Source organism: Symsagittifera roscoffensis, chromosome 6 (assembly GCF_963678635.1).
Source record: "Symsagittifera roscoffensis chromosome 6, txSymRosc1.1, whole genome shotgun sequence".
NCBI lineage: Eukaryota > Metazoa > Xenacoelomorpha > Acoela > Convolutidae > Symsagittifera > Symsagittifera roscoffensis.
In genome coordinates, this window is record NC_087067.1 from 46,081,757 (window position 1) to 46,092,479 (window position 10,723).

A 10,723-nucleotide genomic window follows, 5' to 3' on the forward strand; every position below is an offset into this window, starting at 1 on the left:
TTTTATCCCTTTGCAAAAGGAAGGGCAATGCTATTGGAAAAATTCGTATAACGTTTTAAGCATTGCGAAATAAAACGAATATTCTCGTTCAATGGGAATAATAACGATTCCTCTCGTAAAATACGAGCATACGAAACATTCTTCTCGTAAAATACGAATGCACGAATAGAGAATACGAAGTTAAGAAGTAGCTTCTCATTTGAGACGAAAAAGTGGGAGATTTCCCATCTGAGTATAAATAGAAGCTAAAAACTACGGAAATTCATTCCCAACAATATCTCTTCTAACACCACCACCTCCCTCTCTAATACTTCAGCAAATTCACACAAAATACCAACACTACTCTCTTCAACCACCCCAACCATCCTCTAAAAATAATATCCCATCTCAGTAAAAATATCTCTAATATCACCGTTAAAAGAAATATTGAATCAAAAGCAACTTGCAGTAAATTCATACTAACTTCTTTTCTAATAAAATTTTTCTCAGCGAATTTTAGATTTACTTTCTAAAATAGAAAGTAGAAAGGACCCTATTTTCCTAGCAAGCGTTTTGTTCGGCGCACATAGTGATTGCTAGCGTAATAAATTGGTGCGACCAGTGAGGCACACCTTCTAAAAATTCGCTAAAATTGCTAAAGTCTCAAAAAGAGATGAAAAGCAAAGAATCCAATTCTCAAACTGGAGAATTGTTGAAATTTCTCTTACAAACAAAATAGAAATAATAAATTTCCCCATCGGAAATTTATGTTTTCTAAGCAAATTTATAAACTTTTCTATCTTTATTTTTAGGTTTTAAGCTAAATATAATATGGCTGATACCCCAATATCCCATCCCAACTTGTCTTTAATGACATTTTCGGGAAACGACCCAAATCAGAATGCTACAGCATTTTGGAATTCAGTTGAAAACAAAATTCTTTTCTCATTAGGTCAAAGACCTGCTGATAATGATGCGCGACGCAGCTATGATAGCAGACAACGATCCCTATTCGGATTATTGTTAACTGATATATCTCTTGAATGGTTCAATGATAATGTAACCAATACTACCACATGGGCACAGCTCAAAGATCTGTGTCTGAACAGATTCACTGACGGACGAGATCAATTCAAATATCAAATTGATTCTGAAAATGCAGCAAGCCAAGATGGCGAATTAATAAAAAATTACTTCCACGGGATTAAATCTTCTGAAGATTGAGGATGGCCCGAAAGTATTGATGTAACAGTCCACGTTGATGAAGCTGCTCAAAATGCTGAAAGAAATATACAATCCAGACAAAAGAGTCAAAAGTATTTGATTTTTCAATTAAGGGACTAAGACCTCTAGCCTTTAAACAAAAAGCTCATGATTACATGATAGAGCATCTAAATTCAAATAGGGATCAATTCACTAATCATGTAATCACTAAGGATCTAACATTCATTGTTGCTACCGATCCTGCTAATAAGACAACAACCAAAAAAATGACTTCAATAGAAACTCAAAATAAAGAACTAACCAAATTGATCAAAAATCAAGAAGTTAGTGCATTCAATGACCAGAATTCATTTCAACGACGTCACCCTGACATCAAGGGAAGACCTAATAGTACACGATTTTGCGAATATTGCAGGATGAATGGACTTTCTATATCTAGATGAGCAAAAAAGCTAATTCAGGACGAAGTAAATAAGTTGCGAAAAGAGCTCACAACAAAAAATGAACGAAGAGTTTCATTTGAAACCCATTATAAACGAAATCGAAGACCAAATAACTTCCCTAACCAGAATACCCCCAACCCAATCAACCGGTTTTGGGATAACCAAAACAGAACTACTAACAATTCAAACCCTAGCCAAAATAACTATGGCATTCGCCATAATTATAACTACAACGGAAAAAATTTCCAAAAGGCTAGTGCACAATCGTCTTTCAATGCCAAAAGGCCCCAAACCTATGATGATAGGTATCCCAGAGAAAACAAATTCAGAGAAAAGGAACACGTTGCTAAACAATTCTACGACCAAGAAAATAGGCAATTCTATAGTAACCCTAGGGTCGACAAAATAACACTGGAAGCTATAATAACAATAATAATCGAGACTCAACGCGATCTCAATCACCAAATTTTAGATCGAATTAAATACAGTCTGAAACTACCCACTGGGTTGAAGAAGAAGTGAATTACTGTGATGCGATCACTGATTTCTTTCCTTTAAACTATTAAAGTCTCTGGAACCAAGCGATGATAGTAATTCTAAATCAAGGATATATCTTAGCTTATATCATTTTGCCAGCGGAGACAAAAATAAAATTAGTGGACCCCAAATTGAATTCATGATTGACCCAGGATCGACTTGTAGTATCATAAACTACCCAACTTATCAGAAATTGGAAAAATTAGGTCAAAAAATGACAATATACCTATCCAAAACTAAAGCAAAGACTTATACATCTATATACGTATGTTTGGCCATTCATCTATTCAATCTTGTTTCGACACTGATGGAAATTGTCCCTCTAATTACAAAGTGTGGATAACTGAAGAAAAGACTGCTAATCTATTAGGAGTAGACTTTTGTCATCTCTTCTTAAAAGCTCTCTACTTTGATATACCCGCAGTTGAGCTAAAATCAAAAGATGGTGTAATTTCCTACGGGTTGATAAACAACGATAAAGAATATCCTAATGTTTCAAAAATTGTCTCAATTAACTTGAAAGAACCCCTGTTCATTCCAGCACGCTCTACATACTTAAACAAACACTCGGCTGAACCACATTCCTGCCTCATAAGAATACAACCAAAAACTTAACTGGTTTTCATAAGAACAGTTTGTACTCAAATCGAGCAGAACCTGCCTATCCTTATTGAAAATCAGAAAGCTCATCCTGTCACACTGAAAAAGTGTGTCTAGGCTATGCAGTAACAGACATTCAAGGATACGAGGATAAAATAATTGCTATCCACGATTGTGATGAGTTCACAACGAGAAATTTAAACGAAAGTTCGGAATTTGATTAACTGTTTCATGCTGAACACTGTTGTCAATACTACATAGGAAAGCAATACCCAATTATCCGGCCCCTGTCTACAAAATGTAGACTTCAAAAAAAGGTCCTTATTCGAATCGAATATGCCAATTGCCCATACAATCTCTGCAGATAGAGCAATGAAAAAATGGTTTGCTGAATCAATTTGCAAAAGGTATCCTGAGTTAGCATGTATTGAGTTACAAAAGTATCGTACATGCTAACAAAAAAAATATTCTCATCTTGACTGATCCAAAATCTGGACAAATCATACATAACCTGATTAGCAAACAGAGGTACTTTCATAAACCCACTTACGACAATATATTCAACACTTTGTCTGAAATGAAAGATCATGCTATAGCGAATAACATTCGATCTATCGCAATGCCCAAAATCGCTTGTGGCTTAGATAAAATGAATTGGGAAGAACTTTCAAAAATTAGTGTCGATGTATTCCAACAATCTGGAGTTACTATATTTGTCTATACTTCAGGACAAGAAATAAAGGAAATGCCTGCCCTTGAAGTATTTGATACAGAAAATGTATCAGAAATATCTGAACAAATTGGTTCAGATATAGTCAAAGTGTGCAAAAATGAGAACGAAATAGCAACCGACTTTTCACATGATGCAAAGAACCTTTGCAGGCCTCCCCTGAAAGAACAATTTAAAAAACACCGAAACAAAGAACATAATGATCGGCTAATTGACTTTCTAGTCAACTAAACGTTTACTCAATACTCCTCAATTAATAAAGACAATAGGAATACTTTGGAAAAAATCGAAACTACTGTTAAATTCTTATCTGACTTCGATTTCACACAAAGTGATAAATCGGATGATGAGTTTGTAGATCTAAATCAAATGCTGATAGAGGATCAAGATGTTTATTCTCATCACAAATATGATATTGGAAAAACGAAACATAAATTCCATATACCACTCAAAAAGGACGAAAGGACGCAACGTTCAAAAAACGACGACCTAGTAAAATCCCAGTCCATCTAAGAGATAAATTGGACAAACTAATGGATGAACTAATCCAAGCAGGCATAGTCAGAGAACTAAATGAAAAAGATGATATGAACTCATGGTTCGTAAACCCAGTCGTCACTCTTCCGAAAAAAGACTACGTTAAGTTGGTCTTGGATGCTAGGTAACTAAACTCAATCACAGATACTAGCAATTGTAGTTGTCCATTAGAACCGCTACAAGTTCTCATGACCAGAATAAACTGATCATACTTCACAAGTAGTGATCTCTCTTGTGCCTACTATCAAGTACCTCTAACAGATGAGGCCCAGAAATTAACAACCTTTTTTGTAAGTGGTAGACAATATACCTACCAAGTTGGTTTTTATGGCCTGAAACTACTTCCAAATTTCTTCAGTAAACTAATGAGATATGCTTTCGGACCACTCATTAAAGAAAAAAAAAGCAATTACTTACATAGACGACACTCTGTTACAGAGTCAAAATAAAAATGAAATGTTTCATACAAGTCGAGAATATCATTCGCTTTTACGGAAAACTAACTTAAAAGCTGCCCCTGATAAAACGTTTTTCTTGCTTAGAAAAGTTAAATTTCTAGGCCATGTTGTCTCTAAAGATGGTCTTTCTCCAATCGCTTCACGAATCATTAATATAAAAAAATTGAAATCCCCAGAATCAAAAACAGAAGTTCTAGGTGTATTAGGTGTCATGGGATTCTACAGCACATGCATCGTCAATTTATACGTGGACGCAAAGTGTCTATATGAATTGGCAAACAGTAACGATAAGTTTCAATGGCTATCATGCCATGAAGACAATTTTCAAAAACCGAAAGACAAATTCTGTCGTGATATTCCAAATGCCATACCTAATATAAACTACCCATTCCGCATTCACACCGACTCCTCAAATGTAGGAATTGGGTGCATACTCATCCAAGGCTTTCCTGAAGGGAAAAGAATTGTTTCTGTTAATTCTAGAGTCTTTGATAAGGCCGAGCAGAAAACGTCTACTCAACGTCGTGAACTATGTGGAATAATATGTGCTTTGCAAACTATGAATTCTACGTTATAAGTTCACCCTTCCCTTTATACTTATTTTGTGATCACATACCTATTCTATTCTTATGGTCCAGAAAAGGACAACTTTCGCATTTTTCAAATATCAAGTCGTTTTGACAAAAACCATTAAATTGAAAATAATCTATACCAAAGGTTCGAACCTAGCCTTTCCTGACTTATCGAGCCAAAATGTGCCCATCGCTCGACCACAAAACTGGAACACAAAAATATCAACTCGAACACAAAACTATTCCGAATGATTTAAAGTTCATCCTAGACAATGGAGAACAAACATGTTATTCAGTACTCCACAAAGATGATAATAACATATTTCAAAACGATTGCTACCCAGTCATTGCTCAAGTGCAAGGCGGGAAAAAGAAATTAATCAACATAAAAGACAAAGAAGACTTCAGCATTAAAGATGCTCCGGAATATTTTGAGGAATATTGTAGTGCGATTCAGAATATAACAGATTTTTTCCGACTTGGCAAACAAATCAACCAAATCAAACGACTATCTATCCCAGATATAATTGATGAAAACATTTATGAAGAAATTCCAGATGAAGTATCTGCACTTGATGATCCTTTGGAAAATTCAGAATGGCTTGACTTATATGAAGGCAATGTTGAGAACAACATTCTCAACGATCTGGTTGAAGCAAAAACTGATTTTGCCACCAAAACAAGATCTTCGAAATTAATTGAACATCAAAGTATCCAATCTGAAGAGAATAAATCTGATTCTCTTGAACTAATAGCAAAAATGACCGACTTTGCTAAAGAAGCAAATTTAGATGTTGAAACAATCATGTAAGAGCAGTCTAATGATACTGTAATCATAGACATCAAAAATTGCATAAAGCTAAACGAAAAGCCAGAAAGAAACAGAAAAAGTTCTTATTGCGAAGAAAAAGGATTGAAAGCTTATATCAGGCAATTTGAATTATTATTCATTGAAGACAAACATGATCTTCTATGTATTAATGAAAATAATGACGACTATAGTAAGAATCCAAAAATATGCTTGCCCATCTCTCTAGTGTTAAACTTCTTTGAATTAGCTCATAAGCATCCTTTTACCGGTCATCACGGTGAAACAAAAACTTTGGAAATAATCAAAAGGTATTTCTATTGGCCCAGATTCTAAAAATGGGTCAACGTGTTTCTTGGTGATTGTCTAGAGTACCAGAAGAATAAACCTAAACGAAAGACCTAAATGAAGCTCCCTTACATAAATGGGGACAATTAGAAACAATCCCAATGAAAACGATACAAATTGATCATAAAGGTCCACTCAGACATCAAGTCACGGCAAAAACTTTTGCTTTGTTGTGATAGATGCCTTGCCTTCTCTAAATATCTTCAAGTATATCCATGTACCCATGCAGACTCTAAGGAAACCATTAAGCTCTTAGAGAAATACATCACAACATTTGGTATTCCACAACAAATTATTCATGATAATGGAAGAGCATTCTTGAGTAATGACTTTGCTCATTGGTCCTCTGAGTTAGGATTAATGCTGAGACCAAGAATTACATACTCGCCTTGGACTAACGGAGAGTCGAAGTCCGAAATAAACATCTAACTCAGTACTTTCGACATTTCTTGAGTACCTCAGAATCAAACACGTCTGAATTAACAAGTAAGTTTGCTTTTGCACATAACACCGCTATCAATTCAAGTACAGGTTACATTCCATATGAGGTTGCCTTTGGCATAAAACCTCAGGTTCCTCTTAGTCTTAAATTAGGCCTTAACCGCGACCAAAACAAAAAACGTACCTCTGAATTTTGCGCTGGTCTCGAAAATCATGCTCATACTGAGCATAGATAAAACAATGAGACCATAGATAGATTTCTGAAAAATCAAATTTCCGCCGAAATACTGAAAAGGGAAAACGATTTTAGGTTGATTTATAGTGACACCTATACCCATTTCCGCCGCATCACTAAAAAGGCCCACTTGTTCCGAAATCAGTTTAATTAGGACGGCCTATAAAAAAGGCACAAAAGTGTTACTAGAAAATTGATCAAAATCACAATTGAAATCTTAAAAGCTTTTGAATTTACGATCTGGACCTTATACCGTAATTGAACAAATCACGGAAGTAACATACGGAATTCAAATTGATTTCACTAACAAAAAAAAAGACTGTGCACAGCAATCACATTGTTAAATACTGTCCTAAAGAACAATAATTACTCTAGTGATTTAATTTCAAGTGAACTTTATGATCGTATAACAAATCAACAAATCAACTCTTTCAATAAACCTAAGCAGGTTGAAAAGCTACAATACCAGTTTTGGCCAGTAGTCAACAATGGTTATCAGCAAATGACTGATCATAAACGTACAAATGAGGATCAAAATAAAACCACTGTACAAGAACAATCATTGGATTCAGGCCGATAAACCATGCACCTAAGAACTTTGTTCAATGCAACTGCAATTGACCAAAATCTAAGACCTATTAGAAGTTGAACTCCCTATTATATTATGTTGATAAAACCCGTAATTCTTCTACTAGTGAATCTAGTAGTTATGGCCACCGCCGCCTACCTAGGGGCAGTATAAGTCCTAACACTAGTCTCTCAAATGACTTTGGCCTCCGCCACCACAATATAACAACACAATATAATACTCCCGTCCTCCTGATTTCCCTCGTTTATCTGAATCATCAGAAAGCTTTACTGATAGAAAAAATATCTCTCATAGCTCTCAGGAAAGCTTCTATGAGAATACTCGATCCGCACCTGGATCACTTTCCGAATCTAAAAGAACTAAACGAACAAATCGTCCTAAAAATTTTAAGGAACTACAATTCCATCTAGTTTAATTAGTAAGTTTAAAAAAAAACAATAAACACTAACTATTTATTTGGCCAAACTCAATATGTTTTTAAATTCTTTTTTAATGGCTTTTTTCTCTTTCATAATTTTTTGTTATAAAATCACAAAAACACCAAAAAAAAACATATTTACAATAAATTTAAAAATAATTTTTATAAAAATGAGAGTTTACATCCGTATATGATTGTATCACTCTCACCGCCGCCAGTTTTTCAGGTGAATTTTCTGCGGCCCTACTCAGGCTCCTCACTGCAAACTGCAGCGCCGAGTAAGGCCGCCGCCAAGCCTGGTAAATTTCTTTCATCATAATATCAAGCTCTATTTTTCTTCTGAACTCTTCTTCCGTTTCGGGTCTTCTGAAGATTTCTTCTTGGAACTAAAACAAATTTATATACTCTTTCTATGTTGCCATACTACATGAAAAAATTTTTAAATTGGGTGTCTAGTTAAAGAAACTTACATCCTGCCCAAAGAAAAAGGACAAAAAGTCCATTGTCTCCTTTGAGACCACATCGTCTCCAACCCGTGTGCTCCAGACTTTTTTGGCAAGATATTTGCTCTGCATTGAGCCTAACTCAAATAACTCTCCGGCATTCAGTACCGGATACCTCCAGATGAAGCTCCGATCCATAAACAGCATCATCTCCATTGGCGTCAAATTCACTCCCTTCTCAACCAGCCCATCGTATATCCCCACCCTCCTTTCAACTTCCTTGTCCTCCAGCAAGGCTTCGTATTTGAAGTTCAGCTCATCCCGTAAATTCGGAAATTTACCCGGAAAATCCACTAGAATATCTTCGGGCTCAACGTAATTCATTTTTAACGAAGAAATGTTTTTTTAATGATGTTGCTTTTAGTCCTCTTTTATGAAGAGATGTTTTTTTCATTTACCCTCCTCTAAATGGGAAGGTGAATGCAGTTGTTAAAAAATAACAGCAGCATAAACGATTAAAATCTTTTCGCTGCTACATCCCAACAAATCAAAAATAAGTGAAAAACCACGACATTAAACAAGAGTGGAAAAAACCATAACATTACAAAACGAAGGCCAAAGAAAATACGACCTAAAATGAGTCACCTCCGAAGGACGCCGAATAACAGTTACGTTCATTCTTGCTCAATTCCGCATCTTGCATTCTAAACCTCCTCTCTCCAAAAAATAAATCTGCTGAATTCCTCAACAAAAAAATAAAATCTAACTCAGATTTCCTATCAAAATAACCACAAAATGACAAATCCTAATAGTGAACTAGAGGAAGATGAACTGATGGACCAAGATCTCGTCCTAACTACTCTCGAGGATTTGCTTAAAGTGAGTACTTTAAAAAATTCTTTTGCTATCATTAACAACCAAAAAATAAATTTACAGCTAATATATTTGGTTGGTCTTTTAACTCGAATAATACTTTCAAATCAAACCTCAGCATTCGATCCGAAAGAACATTTGCATGCAAATACTGCAAGTAATCTTCAGGGTTGCTCATTTTGATTGTCAACTGATGACTTCTAACTAAAGTAGCACCTTGCAAAGTCCAACCAGAAAACATTGAAGTAACCCATGCTTATGCTACTCTTTATCAGAGACATTATCGCACAAAAGTAAATGCGACAATGTGTCGAATCAAACACCAATCAATGCGTTGGTTCTGCGATTCTTTTGATTCGAGTGGTATCGACGCTCGACAAAATGTGATCACTACTGATCTCCATTTATCAACTAATCAATATAAATCGGCCGCCGACAGAGGCTACATTAACCCAGGCTATGCTAGTATTGGAAATATTCCTTTTAAATTTAATGTTAAAACAGTAACTAATGCCCATGCTGGCAAAGTTGACGGCAAAACTCATTATGAATGTGATGGCCGTTCATGGATTAAACTGGACACTTTTGAAACTTACATGCAAAATATAAGTCTAACTGTTAACCTCAAAGATGGAACAGTCAATATTGGCAAAACAATCCTTTGCCCTGTCCAGTGTCTAAAATGGATGTGAAACAACATCCTTAGACGCTTTTGCTTATACTTGGAAAGAACCCAAAAGTTGCATTTTCACTGTTTTAAACAAATTTCTGGCTAAAATGATTCGAAACAAAGAATCAAACTATATAATCAAAGACATTTCAAGCCCGTCTATTCAATCTACCCAAACAAGGGATTCTTAAAAATTTATGCTACAGGTGATGAATAAACCGCAATCTCTTTGTGGTCATCCCACAATAATGTATCCATCTTCATATGATTCACTTTTTAATGCATACACTGACGGTTTCAATATGGATACTGGAATCCAAGTTAAACCAACCACAGAAACGGGAACTATTCATAATGCCGGCCAATCAAATTCTATTTTTCTCACAACAAGTGAAAATTTGCCGCCACTTAAAATCTTAACTAGTCAAATTGACTACGGAGCTCGTATAGGAACCAGATTGGACTATATCTTTTTCAATAGCTTCTACATGCTCAGAACGGCCGAAATAGCCCTTCTGCAAAGTCAATGTGAGCTAGTACGCGCCTCAATCTTCAATACTCTAATGCTTTCACTTGAAAGCCCACGTTTGGCTGGCTACATTTTAACTCAAAACCGCTCTATGTTCTTAGAGACCAATGGCAATGTTGCCTGGCTCTACCATTGTCGGAAATTTTATTCACCTTTGCAATTAATGGATCAATGCTATAATCGCATTCCCATCATGTATAAGGAAAATATTCGATTTGTCGATCCAATTACGCGACAAACATTTCAGTCGGCAGATCTACAAGACTGTTCCGACAAACATTTAAATCTC